Source organism: Peromyscus leucopus, chromosome 12 (assembly GCF_004664715.2).
Source record: "Peromyscus leucopus breed LL Stock chromosome 12, UCI_PerLeu_2.1, whole genome shotgun sequence".
In the NCBI taxonomy this organism is placed as follows: domain Eukaryota; kingdom Metazoa; phylum Chordata; class Mammalia; order Rodentia; family Cricetidae; genus Peromyscus; species Peromyscus leucopus.
Genome location: NC_051073.1, coordinates 16653099 through 16675332, shown reverse-complemented (window position 1 = coordinate 16675332; position 22234 = coordinate 16653099). Strand labels below are relative to the sequence as shown.

Genomic DNA, 22234 nt, shown 5'->3' with positions numbered 1-22234 from the left:
ATGTGACCCCTGTGAAAGGGTCATTGTCCCCTCCAAAGGAGTCACTACCCAGAGGTTGAGAGCAACTGCTATAAAGTCTTCCTATCCAAGTTTCCAAAAGAAATGTTCCTGTCATAGGTTTTCACACCACACATTGTCAATTTTATTCTAATTCTTCATGTTCTAAAATTGTGCATCTACCTATTACTTCCTTTTGACAATCTTCTGTTATGTATCTTATCCAAAAGCATGCACACTCACATCTACTCAAAGTAATTAGCACACCTTCCCCCACACCAGTATAGACATCTTCTATTATGTCATCATCCCATGGGGATCATTACTGTGCAGTCCTCCTGGTCTTCTAAGGTAACATCTTGGTCCCAATGTAATTTGATAATTAACTTAATGAGTCTAAAGATTCTACATTCAAATTTGACATCAAAGTTGTTAGAAAAGGAAACCTGTCAATGCAACAAATTAGAATGTATTCATGTAATGATGGCTATAAGGTCTTATATTTAATAGAGTTACAGACACAAAACTCCGGAATCAAGCAAGGTGTATTGCTTGGTCCAGAGATAATAGATGTAAGCCCTAATCACTTGCATAGCCTTGCACAGGCTGTGCTACTTGACTGGCCTTTCTCTTTATTCTCAAACACAACAAATGTGTTTAATTGGCTTTGTGTCCTTGTTTTCTCCTGTGATTTAAATGAACTTGCTAGTACACTACATTGGTGTTATCTGCTGAAATGTCATCTTGTTAAATAGACACTCACTGTATATCAGCGTGAAAAATTGACTGTCTCGAAATAGTTGGACTCCCATGCCTTTTAACTAATATTTCATTTCTTGTTTTCCCTGTACATAACTATCAACAACCAACTTTCCTTTGATTTTTTTTTTACAGTGACAATTATTTTAGTTCCATCTCATTTGAGAATCAGCTCCAAGTAAGCAAGGTCTTGCTCTAAATTTTATCTGTTTGGCACATCAATGTGCCAACTATATGAAGAGGTCTCAATACGTTCATGCAAAAAGACAGAATTTTTCCAAAGAGAGTGCTTCTACCTTATGCACCTGAGAAGTATGCCTTCCCCATAATGTAAGTGTGCCCTGTCCTTAACAGAGCACACAACAGATCCTTTTTCAACTTAAAAAATAAAGAGTCAACCTGGTTCTAGGGATAGTAAAATAGGAAATAACAGAGAAGCAAGATGGCTTTTGAATCAAGATTCCAACATTTCCTTCTATGGCCTTAGTCTTTACTTACCTTTGCTGCACTCAGATTTGAAGATGTTAAAATGTGAATACTCCAAGTGTGTAGTACCTTATCAGAAAACTATTATTATTATTATATTTTTCTTATATTTATTATGATGGTGATTTTAATAATTTACTACCAAAGCCTTATTTAGCACTTGTAATTGTCCTTGACTATCACTAATTCAGTCTCTGAACATTTTCACAAATAGTTAGTAAAATTCAAATTGAAAATGCAACCCTTTGGAAAAAAGAATTTCCTTGACATCCTTCATTTATGTTTATCCATAATTGATCCTCCTTTCTTGTCATCATTGGGAAGACATTGAATGACATTTGAAGGCACTTATGACAGTGTCTATAAGATATTTATAGCACTTAATCTGCCAGATATTTGTCCTTAGAATTAAGGAGTAAGATATCTTTAGACCTCAGGTCTCATTGTAAGTTACATTCAAAATATCTTGTAAAATTAGTTTCAATGTCAGCATGCTAAAGCCTGCCTCAGCTTTCCTGAAAGATTGGCAGTGATATATAACCCCCTAACTTTGACTGGAGACTATAAAATAGATGGAGTGGTCAGGCTTAGTCCTAAGTAACCTTTTATTCAATGACAGTAATTACTTGTTTGAACCTTTAATTCATTTAAATTTGCTTGAACTTTCAAGTGACTACCCACATATTTTCCATTTTGACAGATAAAATTAAATGAGCACTAGGTGGAAGCAATCTATGTAATGGTTTGGCATGATTGACAGCTTAAGAAAAATATAAAGTGACTTTACTTTGCAAAACTAATTCTTGTAAGGATAATGCATGTTTGTTTCTTCATGATGATATTTATATATATTTATATCAGGATCCATGACTGAGATTCCAAGGGATTATAAATACTATGGAAGGTCCATGTATATTTATACTTCTATGCTTGGAAGTCTGAACTTTTCATTATTTTCTAAGTTTATGATTTTAGCATGGATACTGTTATTACTGTTAATTTTAAACATTATTGAACCGATACCAAGTAACTAGATTAAAAAAAAAAAACCCTTATTTTAAACTCATTGTTCAAAAGAAGAAATCCTATGGAAACATTTCTTATATATAAGAATGCAACTTTCTCTTACTTGAGTGTATTTCTAAGAATAATATGACAGTCAGAGCATGGAGAGAATTACTATAAAATGCTGCCTTCCAAACATGGCACACCTTTTATAACCATGAAATTATAGCTGATGTGGTTACCAACATGAGACCTATACAAAATCAAAGTTCCAGTATAGATTGACAGATGCACCAATTGCTGAGGAGCTATTGACCATGGATAGGGAAGAAATTATCATTCTATATCAATGATACAGCTGCAAATAGGTTTCCTAGACTATAGTGGATGGCTGCATACCAATTTACATATGAGCAAGATTAACAGGTTTCAGTGGCCTATCAAACAGCAACAACCCATGAAGTTATAGAGGGCATGTGACCGTGGCTATGAGAGTCGGATGGTTAAAAGAGAAAGTATACATAATCTGTGGAGGCCCAAATTACTCAAGGTCAGAGAATCTGGGCTTGCTTTACCCAACGGGGCTGCATAATGGGATGATTTGGTCACGAGCATGTTCACCAGGTGTTTGGAAGGGTCTACACTTGGCTGTATGGTGTGCTTTAGTCTTAAAAAAGGGAGGTATTTTGCCTCTCCCCTTGGCATAATATAAAAAGCCCCTTTCAATAAAGGAAGAGGCTGTTGGGTATTGATCCAGGCCCCCTGAAGCTTTCCTGTGTTTCTGTCTTTCTTCTTATTGGCTAGGTCTCTCTTTCACTGATATTTTCACGGAGCAGGGGGCATGACCAGTAATGAATTAAGTTGACGACCATGCAGAGGAAAGCAATCAGCAAGCTGTGGCTTTGAGTGCATCAGAGAGAGGTGACCCTGGCAGCGAGTGCCCAGCAAAGATGCTGCCCTAGAAGCAGCAGCCAGACAAGCAGCAGAGGAATGCCCCTGTGTGGAAAGGCTGGTATTGGAACTGCTGAGTGAGGCAGAGCTGCACTCCAGGTTGAATGGTGGAGATGTGTTGGAACGTAGCCTAGCCTGAGCTCCAAGTAACAGGTCTGTGGTAGGCCAGGGAACAGGTGATCCCAGTCTGAGTGCATTCTGGGGACACTGGGGAGCCTGAGGTGGCATTTGGCTGTATAAGCAGGGCAGTGCATGGAGAAAGACTCCTGATGGGTCAGGTAATGGAGCTGGGGGTGCAGCAGCTATGACTGGCCACAGCTGGGTTTCTTCCCTGAGCCAGGGTGGCTGCATGAAAGCAGAGACTCATAGCAGTGTGAGGAAACTTGAGCCTCTGAGGCAAGAGGTGGGTGAGAGCCCTCAGCCCAAGAACCAGGGCTGTAAATAAATAAATAAATAAATAAATAAATAAATAAATAAATAAATAAGAAAGACTAGGACAAGGGTTTGCTGCTATTTGAGCCAAGAGCCAAAGCCATGCAGTTTCTGTTTTCTGGCTACTTTTTTGAAGAGCTCTGTAGCTGCTCAGCTACGTTGACTGTGACAGCCATCTTCACTCTGGGGCAAAGTTCCTAGGGGAAGATTGCCATAAAATGCTGCTGTAACTGAGAGTGAAGTATCAGCAACTCTTGTTTGAACTAGGGTTGCAGTCAGAGGAACTGTAAGACTGGTACCATAAGTGTCTTTTTGAACTTTTTCAGACTGCAGAAATGGGACAGTTTTGAAATCATTTATGCATATAGACTCTATCAACTATGATGACTTATGAATTGTTTTGTGTATGCATGTATACTTTATTAACTGTGATGATTCACGAACTGTTTTATGTAAAAAGTGGAACTGTCTGTTTCATGTAAAATTGTAGAAATTTGTTTTTTTCTATCCAGGCTCAAGAAAAGGGAAAATTAACATTCCTCAGTCTCTTTAATTTTTTAAAAGATATTTTCTTGTCCCTTGAGTGGATTAATGTTAATTTACATTAATATGCCCTATGTTTTGTGTAGTTTTATTAAGAGACTACTTTTGGATGTTTGCTAAAGTTTATAAAGTGTAAATAGTTCTATTGAGAGTTTAGTTTTGGATGTAAGTTTGTGAGAATTGTAATTGTGTATAGTAATATTTATATTAGAATTATGTTTACTTGTTAATGTTAATGGTGATGATAAGGGGCTCTTTAGGTTTGATGTGGTTGCATAAGGAGGTTAATGATTTATTTGATTCGATTGCATGAGGAATTTATAGATTTAAAAAGGGCTTGACAAAGGTAAAACTGCTGTAGTCACCTTAGACCCATTCAAAAAGGACATTCCATCCTTATCATCCTTTATTCCTTTACTGGGAAGTATGGCAGCCATATGAAACAGGAGTACTGCTGTGATTTTTTCCAGCTACTCACAAGTTCTTAGTGGAAAACCAGCTACAGTGCTGCATAGAGTTAAGCTCTGGGGGAAATTTGTGGAGGCCCAAATTATTCAGGGTCAGAGAATCTGGGCTTGCTCTACCCAGCAAGGCTGCATAATTGGGTGATTTGGTCACAGGTACATTCTCCAGGTGTTTTGAAGGGTCTATACTTGGCTGTATGGTGTGCTTGTTCTTGCAAGTGGGAGGTCTTTTGCCTCTTCCCTTGACATATTATAAAAAAAAATCCTTTACATAAAGGAGGAGGCTGCTGGGTATTGATCTAAGGCCTGCCAAAGCTATCCTGTGTTTCTGTCTTTCTTCTCATTGGCTAGGTCTCTCTTTCTATCTGATATTTTCTCATTCCTCTCTCCTCCTCCTAAGAACCTTCAAAAGGTGAGAACTGAACTCCCATAATAATGATATTTCACTTTAGTCATTTTTGAGATTGTCATGAATACATAAAACATAAAATAACAAAATAATTGGCTTTATTTATTCAGATTTCTCTGAATTTTTCAATACTCAGTTATTTTGTGGTGCCAGTGATCACTGAGGATGAAGTCTCATGATTCCAATGGATTACTTTAATAGATTCTCTTGTCATCTTTCTTGTCATCAGTGTGTTTTGCCTTCCTAAAATCCACTCATATTTAGCCTGCAATCTCAGTCCTTATATCACCATGTCATTCTTCCTAATATGATCAGTCTAAATTCTTATAAATTAGGATATTTAGACTTTTGTATAAAAGCAAAGATTAAATCAGATTTGATGACAACTTCAAATAACCTGTTGATTCTATTGTGTTTGTATTACTGGCGCTAATCCCTATGGAATTAACCAGGTGCTATCAGTAGAGGTGGTCCAACTTACTCTAGATGATAAGTATTACAGTCCATTCCCAGTTTCTATTTCAGTAGATCTTAGATGCAGATTTGAGGTCTGAATGTTTAATATACCCTCCTGATGATTTCTGGCATTTTGAAGACTGGAAAAGTGCTGATAATGCAAGCTTTATTTCTCACATGAAATGTTGTCACTTTCCCATAATTTTCTTGTGAATTTCAATCAGCAGATATAGCTAACACATCTTGTGCAATCATGCATAAAAGTGAAAGCATGATTTTAAATATGTTGTCTTTTCATTTTGTCCATAAACATTAGTAAATGTCCATTACTCCACCATTTTATATGGTCATCATTCCTGCCCATAATAATTTTCCTCATGGATTGATATTTATTACTATAGAAATTATGGAGTTTAAAAATTGGAAGAGATATTTGCAAGTATGTTAGTAAATGGCTCATTTATATATGTGGAGCCTGAGTATAGAAAAAGAATGACTTCATTTAAAAGTGGTGACACTTTAGGTCATTTAACCAAAATAATTAAATATACTGTTAGTCTATTAGTATAGCTACATACAACCATTTTAATGTTTTTTAAATAGATTTCTTCTCTCATACAACTCATACTGACCACAGTTTCCCCTCCTTCCATTCTTCCCAGCTCCCCTCAACATATCACCCCTAGAATCATCACCTCTGTTCCCTTCAGAAAAGAGTAGTCCTTCAAATGACAATCAAAAAAAAAGAGCAAGATATGATAAGACAACGTAAAAGCCCTTGCAAACACATTAATGTTATTTCAATATAGTCCATGAAGAACAAGAATGCTATATTAGTATGATCATTAATGATACTTGCTTATAAATTACAAAATTAATATACACATATATATGTATATAATTTATTTATTTTACATCCCAACTGCATTTCTCCTCCCTTCTCTCTTTCAAGTCCTTCCCTCCACCTCCACTCTTAATTTCCCATCCTCTCCTCCTCCATTTGTATTCATAAAAGGGCAGACCTTCCATGGATATCAGCAAAACAAGGCTTATCAAGTTGCAGTAAGAGTAAACACCTCCCCATTTATTAAGGTTGGGTAAGGCAACCCAATATGAGGAATAGGGTCCCAAATTTTTCTGCAAAAGGGTTAAAGACAGCTCATACTCCCACTGTTAGAAGTACCACAAGGGGACCAACCTGAACAACTCCCACATACATGCAGAGGGTCTAGGTCAGTCCCATGCAGGCTCTCTGGTTGTAGTTTCAGGCTCTTTGAGCTCCTATGATCCCAGGTTAGTTCATTATACAGGTTATAATGTGGAGGCCTTGACCCTTCTGCCTCCTGAGAGTCTTCCTTCCTCTTTTCGCAGGATTCCCTGAGCTCAGCCTAATCTCTGACAGTGGGTCTGTGCATCTTTTTCCACCAGTTGCTTGATGAAGCTGCTCTGATGACTATTGGGCTAGGCACCAATCTATGAGTATAGCAGAATATCATTAGGCATAATTGTCCTGCCCTTTCCCCTCTCCAGTCATGTTTGGTTCTATCCTAGGTCTCCTGGTCATCCAGCCTTTGAGTCCTGGTGCTCCAGGCAGAGTCAGGGATGGGTTCCCACTTGTGGAATGGGTCTGAGGCTGGTACAGTTATTGGTTGGCCTACAATCTCTGTCCCACCCTTACTCCAGCATATCCCATGGCAGGACAGACTGTAGGTCAAAGGTTATGTGGTTGGGTTAGAATTACATTACCTCTACTGGAAGACTTTCTTGGTCACAGAGGATGGACAGTTCATGCTAAATATCTGCTACTGCTTGTCTTGGCTAGGGTCATCCTTATAGATTTCTGGAAGTTTCCCTTGAAAAAGATTTTTAGCTGACCCAGAAATGTCTCATCTTTCCAGTTGTCTCTTTTAATATTCTCCCCATACTCCTTACTCCCACTTTATCCCTCATATTCATATACCCACGTGCATCTCATCAATCCAAGGTAATTTCTTCTCTTTCCCCTTTCCAGGGAGATCAAAGCTTCTCCCTTTGAATTCTCCTTGTAATCTAGCCTCTCTAGGTCTGTGATTATACCATGATTATCCTTACTTTAGATCTAATATTCAAATATAAGTGAGTACTTACAGTATTTGTCATTCTGGGTCTGGGTTACCTCATTCAGGATGATTTTTTTTCCAGTTCCATCCATTTGTCTGCAAATTTCATGATGTCATTGTTTTTCACAGCTGTGTAATACTCCATTATGTAAATGCACCCACATTTTCTTTGTTCATTCTTTGGTTGAGGGACATCTAAATTTTTCTTTTATAGGTTTTGGCTATTATTAATAAATATTCTAAGAATATAGTTGAGCAAGTTTCCTTGTGGTCTTGTGCCTCTTTTGGATATATGCTCAAGAGTGGTGTACTCTTGAGGTAGATTGATTCCTAATTTTCTGAAAAACTGCCATATTGATTTCCAATGTGGCTGTACAAGTTTGCACTGCAACCAGCAATGAAGGAGTGTTCCCTTTGTGCCACAATTTCTCCAGCATGGGCTATCACTTGGTTTTTCACCTTAGCCATTCTGACAGGAGTAAGATAGAATCTCAGAGTCATTTTGATTTGTGTTTATCTGACAGCTAAGGATGTCAAACATTTCTTTAGAGTTTCATGTCCATGTGAGATTCATCTGTTGAGAATTCTCTGTTTAGATCTGCACCCCATTTTTTTAGTTGGATTGTTTGGTTTTTGATGTCCAATTTATTGAGTTCTTCATATTTTCTTTTTTTTTTGGGGGGGGGCGGAAATCAGTCCTCTCTCAGATGTGGGATTGCTAAAGGTTTTTCTCATTTTTGAGGCCTCCATTTTGGACTTTAGTTGATCTGTTTTGACTTACAGAAGTTTTTTTTTTTTTTTTTTCAGTTTCATGAGGTCCCATTTATTAATTGTTGATCTTAGTGTCTGTGCTATTGTTATTCTATTGAGGAAATTGTCTCCTGTACCAAAATATTCAAGGCTATTCTTAATTTCTCTTCTATCAGGCTTAGTGTATCTGGATCTTGGTGAGGTCTTTGATCCACTTGGACTTGAGTTTTGAGCAAGATGATAGACATGAATCTATTTGCATTCTTCTTCATGCCAGTATCCAGTAATGTCAGCACCATTTGTTGAAAATGCTTTCTTGTTTCCATTGTATAACTTTGGCTTCTTTGTTAAAAATCAGGTGTCCATAGGTATGAGAATTTACATTCAGGTTTTCAATTTGATTCCTATGATCCACCTGTCAGTTTCTATGCCAGTAACATGTGTTTTTATTACTATATCTCTAGTGGAGCTTGAAATCAGGGATGGTAATCCCTGTGGTATAGCAGGAATCTTAAGGAGTCTTATTAATAAAATCAAACCTGAGGCCAAGTATTGGGGTGAACACTGGAATATCAGAGAGACAGAACAAGCCACAGCTAATCTCACCTGGCCAACTTTTCAGCTGATCTTGTTTCCTCAGCCTGGAAGCCTCTGTGTACTCATATCTGAATGGCTTTCAGCTGAACTGTGCTGCTCAAAACCTAAAAGCTTAACCAGCCAAATGCTTCTAGTTTCTGGTCCTCACACCTTATATATCTTTCTGCCTTCTACCATCACTCCCTGGGATTAAAGGCTCACTTTCTTGGATTAAAGGCATGAGTCATCAGCTTGGTTGTATCCTTGAACAGATGGATTTCTGCCTCTGCAATGCTAGGATTAAAGGCGTGTGCTACCACTACCTAACCACTATGTTTAATATTGTGGCTTTTTTGTCTCTGATCCCAGGTAAGTTTATTAGGGTACACAATATTTTGGGGAACGCAATACCACCACACTGTGGAAATTCTTTTATTGTACAGGATTGTTTTGGCTATCCTTGGTATTTTTTTTTATGTGATCATATCATTAGATCATTAAAAAGCCTTTAACATTATCCAATACTCCTTCATGACAAATGTTTTGGAGAGATAAGAGATACAAATAACATAACTAAACATAATAAAGGCAATATACAGCAAGCTGGCAGCCAACATCAAATTAACTGGAGAGAAAATCATAGTGACGCCACTCAAATCTATTCAATATAGTTATTGAAGTTCTAGTTGAGCAATAAGACAATTAAAGGAGATCAAGGGAATACAAATTTGAAAAAAAAATAAGTCAAAGTATCATTATTTTCAGATGATATGAATACAGAAGTAGGTGGTATGAATACAAAAGCAAACCCAAAACTTTTATCATGGAACCCCTACAGCTAATAAACATCTTTAGTGAAGTGGCTGGATACAAGATTAAAAAAAAAATCAGTAGTATTTTTTCCTATATACAAACAATAAATGGACTGAGAAAGAAATAAGGGAGAAAACACCCTTCAACATAGCCATAAATAATGTAAAATATCTTGGGGTTAACTCTAAGCAAACAAGTGAAAGACCTGTATGACAGGAATTTCAAGTCTTTGATTAAAGAAAATGGAGAAGATATCAGAAAATGGAAAGATCTCTTATACTCGTCGATTCATAGTAAAAATGGCCATCTTACCAAAAACAATCTACAAATTCAACATAATCCCCATTAAAACATATTTCTTTAGAGACCTTAAAAGACTATATTCAACTTGCTATTGAAAAACAGAGATATATTTTTATGAGAAGAAAAATGCTCCAACTATATTAGAATGATGAAAACTATAAATTAAATAGTCATTTTTCAGTGTTACTGTTGTGTAGTGAAGGACAATTTTAGAGTACCTAATGGAAGAAAACTGTATACACATATACACACAGACAGACAGAAACACACATACAGATACATTCAGTGAAATAAACAGCTCTCATCTAAAAAGAAAAGGTTTATTTTTTTATAAAGTCAAACATATGTGACTATGGGCTAGAAACATAGATTCAGATTTTACCATAGATCATGGTCTAATTAGGAAGGGATATGATGAACTTTTATGATAATGGAATAAAACAAAAATCACAATAACTTTAAAGACATTGATAGGTACAGGAGATAGTTGGGTTATGGCAAACACTGGGTTTCTATCTTACAGCACTCTTAGCCACACTTGGTGGAACTATTGTTCTGTTTAAGTGATCTAAATGATTTACCTAACAGTACCATGATGTTAAGTTACTTACAGTGTTGAACAATAAATGGCTATTAAGAGTGATAAAGATGATCAAAGATATTTTCACTTTGAAATTGGAGCACTCTCACCTCTCTACATCACTAAGTTTTAATCTGTCAATCAGACTTGGTAAGCCACAGCTTTATTTGGGAATTTTGGCCAATCGATCTGAGGTTTTGTTGTCATAGATTTGGTTTTTTGCTTGTTTGTTTTGTTTTGTTTGTCCTAAGAGTAAAAATTCTCTTTTGGGAATCCTTTGGTTATTTAAAAAAAATGTAAATCTTTATCTTTGGGAGAACTATGTGTTTCTAGTAATGACAGAATTATATCTACCCTTGTCTGTTTTCTCAGGCATGAAAAAACAGTTACATTGTCAGGCAGTGGTGGCACACACCTGTAATCCCAGTGCTTGGGAGGCAGAGCCAGGCAGATCCCTGTGAGTTTGAGGCCAGCCTGGTCTACAGAGCGAGATCCAGGACAGGCACCAAAACTACACAAAGAAACCCTGTCTCAAAAAAAACAAAAACAAAAACAAAAAACAGATTGATGGTATGTATCTATTAGTATGATTGAGTGTAAACTCAGCTTTTTCTAAAAATTAGGTTATTCTGAAAGTCTCAATGAGCTATTAAATCCCCATTGTTTATATCATGAACTCATTATATCACTAAAATGACCATTTATTAATTAAATAGTAAGCTATGTGAAATTAAATTTTTCTTATGATCAAATATCTTTCCATGCATCAAATTTCATTTTCATTTGAGATGTCTGGGATTCTGGATGTTGGTCTCAGTTTTGCAATGTAAATTATCTTGTATTCAGTTATTACCCACAATTAGTTCACAATTCAGTAATAATTGATTTGAACCAGTTTTGAAAGAGTAATTATGTACTGTTTATCTAAATTCTATTGTCCAAAACAGTTTTTCCTTTTAAACCACTGCCTTGATGTCTATTCTCCCACATTATATTGGAGAGCTCTTCAATTGTTAACTGTAGAATGAACAATTTATATGAGTAGGTGAATCTTACTCTTTTAAAGTACATTATCTTAGTTCTTAAGAAATTTTATTGATTCATCTATAGACAAGTAATTGATTCTTCTATAATTGCCAAAATAAGACTATTTTAAAGTAGTTTTTCAAAGAACATAACAAAAATATCATGTGTATGCTGTCAAATATTTAACTGCATTAAGTAGATTCAAAGTATGTACTTTACAATTAAACCATGGAAATCATAACCTTGTGTTACATAACATTGTGTGCATTTGACTTCTAAACAACAAAGCATAAAATTAAATATATATGTTTTCCTATAGCAGTCTGACAAAGATTGTGACTATTATATAGCTAATACTGTGTCATAATTTATTTTAACTACACCTAATTTGATGAAATGAAGCACAATGTAAGATATATCCACATGGCAGAGTGAACTGTGAACATTTTCATACTAAGAGACAACAATGCATTGAGGCCCCTTTGGTCAACAAGGTCTAAGTAACTAACTTGACATCTTCATTGAATTAGTCAGCAAATTGTTTGTTTTAGTTATAGTTTGCAGAGACAGCAGGTATCTGACCAAAATCTTGAGCACATGGTAATGAGTAGACAGTGAAACAGAAAAACTGGTCACTCTGTTTTGAGTTAGAAGCCCATAAAAATAGCACTATGTTGAATGTCTGTTTCATTTCTTGGTAACTTCTTCATTACCAGTTATGAAGAAAACACTAATAGGCCTATTAGAACTCATTTATTGTTTAGTGACTTTTGAAAGACTTTGTCTTATTTATTTATTTTTTTGTATACTTTCATAGGTTTATAGGCTCTATCTGGCTCAAATATTCCAATAAAACTTTGATTAAAAAAGATAAAACAAATAAAAAGGGTAAGCTTGAAACAAATAACAGTATACATTTTGAATCATACAGGAATTGAGTGAAACACAAAGTAAAAGATATGTTTCCATTCCTTAGACATGTAATTTGCATGAGGAATTTACAAATTGTTCAGCTTTTGTAATTCTACTTTAGGGACTCAAAAGAAGGAAAGCCTTTGCTCTGATGTATGTATGCATTTGCACTGCCTAACAACATGCATTTGGAAGTGATTTAAGAGCACACTGTGGTTGGAGGAACAGAAGTCACCTAGGAATGCTACTTTAAAAACAAAGTTTCAACAGTCACTAGAAAACAGACCAACAAGTGGCTGAATTATAAACATGAAGGAAAATGAAAATATTTGAAAAATATGTGAGCCACGGTATTTGCAGAGAATAAAAGACACATAACAATGAACATTATTCGTGATATATATTTTGTTTACTTACTGGAAACCTTTTTCTTTTTGACTATGGATGAGGAATTTGTCTTTTCTCTTCCCCAACCTATCATCTGCTACATATTGCCAGCTCCCAAACACTCAAGATATAAAATTAAAAAAAAAATCATACTGAATCTAGATTTTTAATAGTTTCTTTATTGAAATTTTTTTCATGCCATATAATCTGATCACAATTTTCTTTCCTCAAACTCTTCCAGACCCTTCCCATTTTCCATGCCACCTAACACAATGTGCTTTTTTTCCCTCTTTTTGGAAAGCAAATAAAAAGGTATGACAACAACAAGAACAATAGTGGGAAAAAAAACAATAAAAGGAGAGAGGAAAGAAAAAAACAGAAAACACACAACACACACACACACACACACACACACACACACACACACACAAGATCAGAAATTTTAATATAAGGGCAAAAGACCAGTCAGACAAAACAAATGCCCAAACAAAGCAATAAGAGACAAAACGTCTACAAAAAGAACACTGAGTTTGATTTGTGTTGGCCCTCTACTGGTGTCCTGGTGGGCATGAGATGTACTCGAAGATGTGGCTAATATGTCTAGTGAGACATATTATTGAGTCATTTTATGCTGGTATCAACTACAGATAATCCCTTGATTAGGGATGAGAGCTCTTGTCTACTTCCCCCTCTTACTGCTGGAACACAGTCTCACTTTAACATATGCAGGCCCTGTATATACTGCCAGGTGTTGTTTTTGTTTTTGTTTTTTTTTTTTTTTTTTTTTTTTTTTTTTTTAGTTCCTCTGTGCCTCAGTCTTGTTGTGGCTTGAATACTGTGTTTCCTTGATGTCATCAATCTCCTCAGGTTGTTAATATTCTTTTTTTGCCTTCTCTTTCACACAGTTCCCTGAGCCAGGATATAAAGACTCCCCATTTACTAATGAGTGTCCCAAAGTATTTCATTATCTCACATGGTCCAGATTTGAGTTTTTGTGTTAATTCCCATCTAGTGCAAGAGTAAATTTCTCTGATGGTAGTTTGTAGTGGGAAGCCATTCCAGCTTTGATCTGGAAGTTCCAACCCCCATTGAGGCTTTGGTAACTATCACGCCTACAAGAGAGGGCCCTGAAGACCCGAGATGAGAATTGAGAATGCAGCAGCATATTTTATTTACTTATGAATTATGACAGTGGAAGCAGTATGTCTAGGGGTTTTTTTAATTTTCTTACACTTACAATATAGGTTTTTAATCAAACTATTAATTACAGTTGTTATATAAAAGTTGCAAAATTAGAGACCTCAAGGTTAGTAAAATGAATATTTCATATTATTACCAATATATTCATTCAAGATAGTATAAATATCGAAAAATTAAAATCCTTTATGCATTTGTTCACAACTCATTTATAAACTCGTGGAATTGGTTTCTTCCTGTGTTCAAGGACCTAAGTTGTTCTCAAAGCCCATTTGCTGAAAGTATTTCCTGTGTAAGGACTTGGAAATTTAGCAGTGAAAAATAAAGGCCAGGGTAGGAAAACAAGTAGGTAAATGCAAAATAACTACAAATTCCCTGTTATCTTAAAATGTAATAAACAGAGAGCCAGGCAGTATGGAGACTAATCTCTGGCTGCCTTTTGCTAGGAGCTCAGAAAGATGTCAACATAGGATTCGAGATGAAACTGTACTGATCAAAAGGAGCTTTACACAAGCAAATTTCCAGGGACAGTAATTTATGTAAAGGAAACAACTTGTGAATAATGTAGCATGATGGGACAGACTGGGCCTGAGAAGCTCTGAAGCCAGGGAGACTGGAGCAGACAGAGAGAAGTACAGCCTGGGGAAAAGAAAAGTATCAGAGTGATCAATACAGAAGGCACGCTGGTGGCATCGTATGACTTCATCACTTAAGAGAATCTTCAGATGCAGAATGCAACTAGGAGTGAAGGAGGTCATAGGGATTGTCATGTTGTTTGTATTAGCATGATGGTGGCAGAAATGACGACAAGTAGACGAGTATGTATCACACTCTGGACATGGGCAAATACAATGTTGGGTGTGACACACACAAGGGGAATGCATCTCTCTCTGGGAACTGGCAGGTGTTAAACATGACTTTTTTAAAAAAAAAAAAAAAGATTTTTTTATTTATTATATACACAGTGTTCTGCCTGCATATATACCTGCAGCCAGAAGAGGGAACTAGATCTCATTACAGGTGGTTGTGAGCTACCATGTGGTTGCTGGGAATTGAACTCAGGACCTCTGTAAGAGCAGCCAATGCTCTTAACCTCTGGGCCACCTCTCCAGCCCCCTCTTTCATTCTTTAAAGGTAGATAACAGAAATTCTTGAACTGGTTTGAAACAGACTGTGGATACCAGCTCACACCAAGCTTCCCTGAGAATTCACTTCAACAAAGAGGAGGCATAGCCTGGATGTCACCCAACATTTCCATTTATTTTGAGGCCACTAAAAGGAATAAAGATGTATTATTTTTCTAACCACATCATTGAAACTTGCTTATTCCTTAGAGTGTAAATGAACGGGTTCAGTAAAGGGGCAACTGAGGTATTGAGCACAGCCACACCCTTATTGAAGGCAACTCCTTCTGTTGCTGAAGGCTTTATGTACATGAAGACACAGCTACCATAAGAGAGGGAGATGACAACCATGTGGGAGGAACATGTGGAAAAGGCTTCTTCCTCTGCTGTGCAGAAGGGATCTTCAGAATGGTCCTGATGATGTGAATGTAGGAGAGAATCACCAGCACCAGGGTGACTATCAAGTTCATGCCTGCTAAGACAAAATCAAAGAGTTCCAGCAGCCTTGTGTCTGAGCAAGCTATTTCTATGAGGGGCCCATAGTCACAGTAATAATGATTGAGCATATTGGATGCACAGAAGTCCAGCTGACTGGTCATGATGATTGGGAATAAGATGACTAGGAAGCCACTCAGCCAAGAGCATAGGACCAGCAGGGTGCAGACCCTGTTGCTCATGATGGTGGTGTAGTGCAGGGGTTTGCAGATGGCCACATAGCAGTCATAGGACATGGCAGTCAGAAGGCAGAATTCAGTGGCTTCAAAGATGGCAAAGAAGTACTGAGTGGCGTGTGCACGCCTTAATCCAGCTCGGGAGCAGCCAGGCGGATCTCTGTGATTCGAGCCAGCCTGGCTACAAGTGAGCTCCAGAAAGCGCAAAGCACACAAGAAACCTGTCGAAAAAAAAAAAAAAAAAAAAAAAAAAAAAAAAGAAGTACTGAGTGAAGCAGCCAGCAAAGCTGATGGTCTTAATTCCTGTAGAGATGCTGACGAGCATTCGAGGAGTAAAAGTGGATGTGAAGGAGATTTCTAGGAAGGAGAAATACCTGAGGAAGAAGTACATGGGTGTCTGGAGGTGGGAATCAGTAGTGTGAGGAGGATGATGGTGAGATTTCCCATAATGCTGAGAATGTATGTGAGGAGGAGGAATAGGAAAACACAGATTTGAAGCTCCTGTGCATCTGTGAGTCCCAGTAGAGGAGGGGAGGGGATGGGAGGGGAGGGGAGGGGAGGGGAGGGAGGGGAGGGGAGAGGTTTCTAGGCAAACAAAAGCATGTTAAGATTCCACTATTTTTTCTCCAATGCTCTAGTATTTATATATCTTCCTTTTCACTTATATTCACTTTAATTGTTGATTTAATATTTATAATGTAATTTTCCATTTAGTTCCATAGAATACTTCTTAATAGTCAATTATTGGAGTAAATATTTCTTGTTCATGCTTATAACCACATTAGTTTATAAAAACAGAAGTAATCTATTAGAAGCAACTGAACTTTCTTTATTAAAAAATAAGAACCTATAGTATTTAGATAAAGTCAATATATAATATGAAACTAGCACTTTAACATTAAAATATCTACTAAAGGCAACACTGATGTTAAATAAGTTATATTTTGAGTCTTCTAGATTTTAATTGGCTAATTAACATGATATTAAAATTGAAATATAGACTTTAGAAATCAATTCTCAGAAAAAGGTTTTCAGTAATTTAAATTATTTGTTATATATGGCAAGGTCATGTCTTATTGTCTGGTTGTATTAGAAAAGAGATTTTATTTTTAAATTTAAGATATAGCTAGTTGTAGTGATGCATGCTGTGTGTGACACCTGAATACTGGAGGGTGAGGGAGGGAGATCATGAATTCTAAGCTCTTCTGATTGCTTCAATAGCAAGGCTCTGTCTCAAAAACAAAGAGCAAAGATTTGGGGAAACAAACAACAACAACAACAAAACCTTACTACTAACACACTTGGATTGTGGCCATATCAGAGGAGCAGCAGTTGGTAACCAAAGTTCAGATGTCAGCCCACCATGAGGAAAATCCCTAATGTCTTTTGTTTCTGCTGTGCCTTTACATATCTGCTGCTGCCATCTTTCTCTGGTATCTGGCATGGAGGAAATGGGTGTGGGGAGATTCCCTACTACCTGTAATGCAATGTGTTATGTCATGGGGATAATAACCCATTTTATTGGGCATTTCTACCAGTGGATTATTATTAAGATTATTTCTTCCTAAGCTGTATTGTCTAATTGTTAATAATAGTGTTAGTTTAAATAGAGTTTTGATGTTAAAAATTAAAAACGAGGAAGAGTTGCAAAACCAGGACACATGAGTTTCTATTGAGGAGCCATATAGACTGTGATTAAGTTAATGATTAAGAAAAAAAGTGAGTCCCAGTAGCCCAGATAGCTTAAATTCTTTTAACTATTGTGTTGGTAGATGTGTTCATAGGTTTTGGGGTACATCGTAGCTGAAATAAAGCTTTGAAAATAACTTAAAGCTAGACCATAGAGGTTTTGTCAAATAGGTTTGAGGTAAAAAATCCAAGAAGACAATTTATAATTTTAGAAAGGTACATAATTGATTGAGGAACTCTTTAATGTCTGAGAATAAGAACAAAGTCCAATTATCATTAGATGGCATGCTTTTCTTGCTAGGATTGGTTGATAACCAAAGGTGAGGACTAATTCCTTATATCGATTTCTGCCCTCAAACTTCTGATGTAAAAAACTATTAATGAGTGGATATGCACCTTAAAGATTTAAAGTAGAGCTGATTGATTCTTTTTCATACACAGAAGTTTAGATTTGAGATTCCTTTACAATTTCTTATAAGATGACCTTTTGAGATAAATAATAATGTGATCGGTCCATTCTTTGTAACAGCAAAATGCAGCGTGCCATTAAAACAAGTGCTTGCTTACACTGTTAATCTGGTTATAGAACCAGTTGCTTGGGTATGAATGTATGTGGTTTCTTGGGATAAATTGTTTTTCACTTGTAGAATGTAAAATGTTTAATCATGTTAAGGGATGTGGAAAACCTGACATTTTTTGTTTTTGTTTTTGTTTGTTTGTTTGTTTGTTTGTTTTTTACTTGCAGTCATTGTCATTCACTTGAAAAATAGAATGTAAATACATTGTAATTTCTATGTTGCCTGAAAGATTTTGCTAGGGTATTAAGCTATAAAGGAAAAAATAGATATGAAGTTAAAATAAATTAGAAGGAAAACATCAAGAATTAGAGTTAGAAGGAAAACATCAATGAACGTTAGAAGGAATACGTTAAGAATGAGAGAATAAGGAAGAATAAACATAGAGAAGGGAAATATCAAGAATGAGAGAAGAAAATCACTGGAAAATAAAGAATAGAGAATGCAAAAGAAGAATAAAGAACAGGTCTGAAGGAAACCATCAAGAGAGTGTGTAAGTGTGTTTTCCTTTACCCCCTCAGATTAAAAAAAAAAAAAAATTACTACACAGTCTCTGTGGATTCCCTTTGAGCTGTGCATTGCTGGAGGCTGGTCCCCCAGGAAATGAAAACACTTGAATAATGTACAAAGACCTCATGCTTCCCCAGCAAAAATAGAAAAAATATGTTGTGTAAAATGTTTTTTCCTCCTGGGATTGGTCTTACTATACAGATAGGAATATTTGCATATACTGTTATTTTCAAGAACAAGTTATAGCACAGGACACACATGAGAATTACTTTCCTTAATACAAAAATTCTTTATTAACTAAATTTTGTGACTTCTTATAACATCTAGCTTTAAATTTTATCATGAGGCTTTCAAATTGCCTTCCTTTAAATGGGACTTGTTTTCTGGCTTATTTTCTCATATATTTACTGAATAAATTATTTATTTTCATTTAAACAGATTTTTATTTAGAACTAGATGTTCAGAGAGCTTACAATAAAAGCAAAATTAAAAAGTCCATGGAGGTTCTGTTCTGTGTATGCTTCATTTAATTTCCTATTGGTTACAGATTTTATGTACTTATTTAAATTAAGGGATAATGACAAATTAAAATATAAGTTAAAATAAAAAGCTATCATATTGATGGCTTGGCTGACATGGTCAGAGAATGCTGCAGACACAGAAAACACCTATAAATTTATAGAATAACTAGAAATGTGCTGAACAAAGAAAAGAAAATGGTTATATACAGTCACAAAAATAGTTTCAAAATAATAAAGGCTTTAAAGAGAGAGTAATGTAATATAGAAAAATAAGCCATGTAAAGATAAAAAAAATATTATAACAAAGGGAGCTTGGACCTTTTATGCTGCTTTGTTAATTTTGAATTCTTTAAATACTAATGAACAGAGAACAGCAGGGCTGAGAGACATTTAATTATGAAAAGGATTGCTTAATTAAACCAGTCTATATATTTTAGAGATGGCTTGGCTTCAGAATGGAAGTCAGGAAACATGTTGCATTGGGGGAGAGGTTGTACTTTATTTTCCACAGGAATCAAAAAGCTACGGATTCCTTCAAAAAATAATAAAGATCAGATTTGACCAGTGAGACCTCTTGAGTATCTTGGCTACAGACATAAGGGAGGAAGCCAGGAAAGACTACAGGACAGGTAACATGTAGGCTGATCCTTCTGCATTGGAACATCTCTGATACATGGAAAAGACATAAATCTTGTTAGCTACAGAATCCTCATCTGTATTACTACAAGCCATACTTTTATATGGCATGTATAGAAGTTTAGTTATGCAGTCAAAACATACTTCTAAAATGGACAGATGCCTTTTACCTGCTCAAACATAAATCAGAAAATCATCTGTACTTGTCTTGTACACACAGCACATTCCATTCTCATGTTAATGAAGATATACATGCATATATATGTTAACTTTAAAAGTTTGTGTGTTTTCAGAACAAATAGCAGCCACCAATGAAGACAAGTAGCCCAGGTGATCCAGCCTCTCAGAATGCCTCTGTTGCAATTTCATCAAAATTCCTCATCTAGAGTAACTTCAAAGCTGCTAGTTGAGATGGTCTAGCCTCTCAGACTACTCCATCCAAGACTTATACTTTCTTATCATACTAAAACTAAACAAAATATTATACAGCCAGCTTTCCCAGGATTGATCACTATTCACATTTTCTCTGGTACCTCTAAAGAGGCTATCGTCCCTAGACAACAGGAAAAAGGCTAGAGAACATGATGCCCATATTCCCAAGATGCAGAGTGGGTGGATTCTGGTAATTCTGTGGATGTTTGTCATTATTTAGAGGGCTTAGTTGTAAGTTGTTACTGGTCATGGTTAGAAAACAACAACAAAAACAAAAGAAAAGAAGGTTGGATTCAAGGATCTATTTCTAAAAAGAAAAAGGGGGTATAGAATTGATAGGAAAAAATACTAAACTATTGAATCTGCTTTTAAAGTATAAAACAACTATTAATTTCATATATTTACATTGGGATGTATTTTTGTATATTGATACAAATTTAAGGTTATTTTGGTTATACTGTATATATGCTTCTACTCTTTTTTTTTAAGATTTATTTATTTATTATGTATACAGTGTTCTGCCTGCACACCAGAAGAGGGTATCAGATCTCATTATAGATGGTTGTGAGCTACCATGTGGTTGCTGGGAATTGAACTCAGGACCTCTGGAAGATCAGCCAGTGCTCTTAACCTCTGAGCCATCTCTCCAGCCCAACTTCTACTCTTATTTAAGGTATAGTACCTATGCAGCTCATTTAAAAAGAAAATATAAATTTCTTGTCCTTGAAAGTTATTGTTATAAATTATTTAGGATAATTAAAAGATACACATAAGTAGTTAATCATCTAATAGTTCAATTTATGGCTATGTTAGGTATTTTATCAAGGTCAAATAGAGATATATTTTAGATAGACAGATGGTTTCACACTCTTCAGAGACCTACAGAACATACCAGTTAAAATATTTTCATAACACAAGGCTTTCATGACAGTGAGATATGTATGCTCCTAGCAGCACCAAGTTACTTCCAAAAAGGTTGATGGGCATCGAAATTTGCTTTTTTTGTGGCAAAGTTAGCCACTGGGCAAAGAAACTTCCCTTGTCTCAATTGCTGATAGTATGCTGTTCGAATTGGACAGGCAGGACACAAAAGAAGGCAACTACTCAACATTGCCAAGACAAGGTAGGACAGTCCTTCAAAATCCCTGCTTCACAGAAAAGTCTGTCAGATACTCTAGGGCTGTAGTTCAAAAATATATGCCCCCATGTTACAAAAGAAACTTGTTTGACTGTTCAGGCAGTCAAATATTTCTGTCATTTCTATAGTTTTGGAAGTAGTTTACTCTGTATTTCCTGTTTACTCAAGTAATATTTTATCTCTCTTGGGTATTTGATAGGTATTGAAGAGTAGACAGTTATACAGTTCTTGTTACCACATTCAGAAAAAAACTTACATAAAAAATGTAAAGTTTATAAAGTTGAGAAACATAAAAGCTTAAGTTGTTTGTCAAAGACAATGTTCTAAGTTCTAAAAAGATATTTTTGGATCATAGTAAAGATATGATAGAAAATGGTTTAGGTATAAAATTTTGGACTCATCAAGATAAGTAATAGAGTAATTTCTCCAAATTTGCCAAATACAAATGGATTGGGCATTCTGAACATAATTCTTATTTGATAATTGTTCTTATTGTATATAATTTTTACTTTGAGTTAAAACCTTTGATTTTTATTTAGACAAAAGGGAAAATGTTATGTAGTATTTGTACAGTGTGTGAAGTTGTATTGCTCCAATTGGTGTAATTAAAGCTGAATGGCCAATAGCTAGGCAGGAGGTATAGGCAGGACACTCTGGCAGTAAGAGCTTTCTGGAATGAAGAAAGAAAGAGTCACCAGCCAGATGCCAAGGAAGCAGAATGGGCAGTATGGAGATGATATAATGAACCATGTATCAAAACATACATAAAAAATATGGGTTTCCTTAATTCATA

General features: G+C 35.8%; 1 pseudogene; it reads right to left on the bottom strand.

Annotated features, from left to right (window-relative positions):
- Window positions 1–15437: 15437 nt before the first annotated feature.
- LOC114685262 lies at window positions 15438–19240 on the bottom strand (annotated as a pseudogene).
- Between the last annotated feature and the right edge of the window lie 2994 nt (window positions 19241–22234).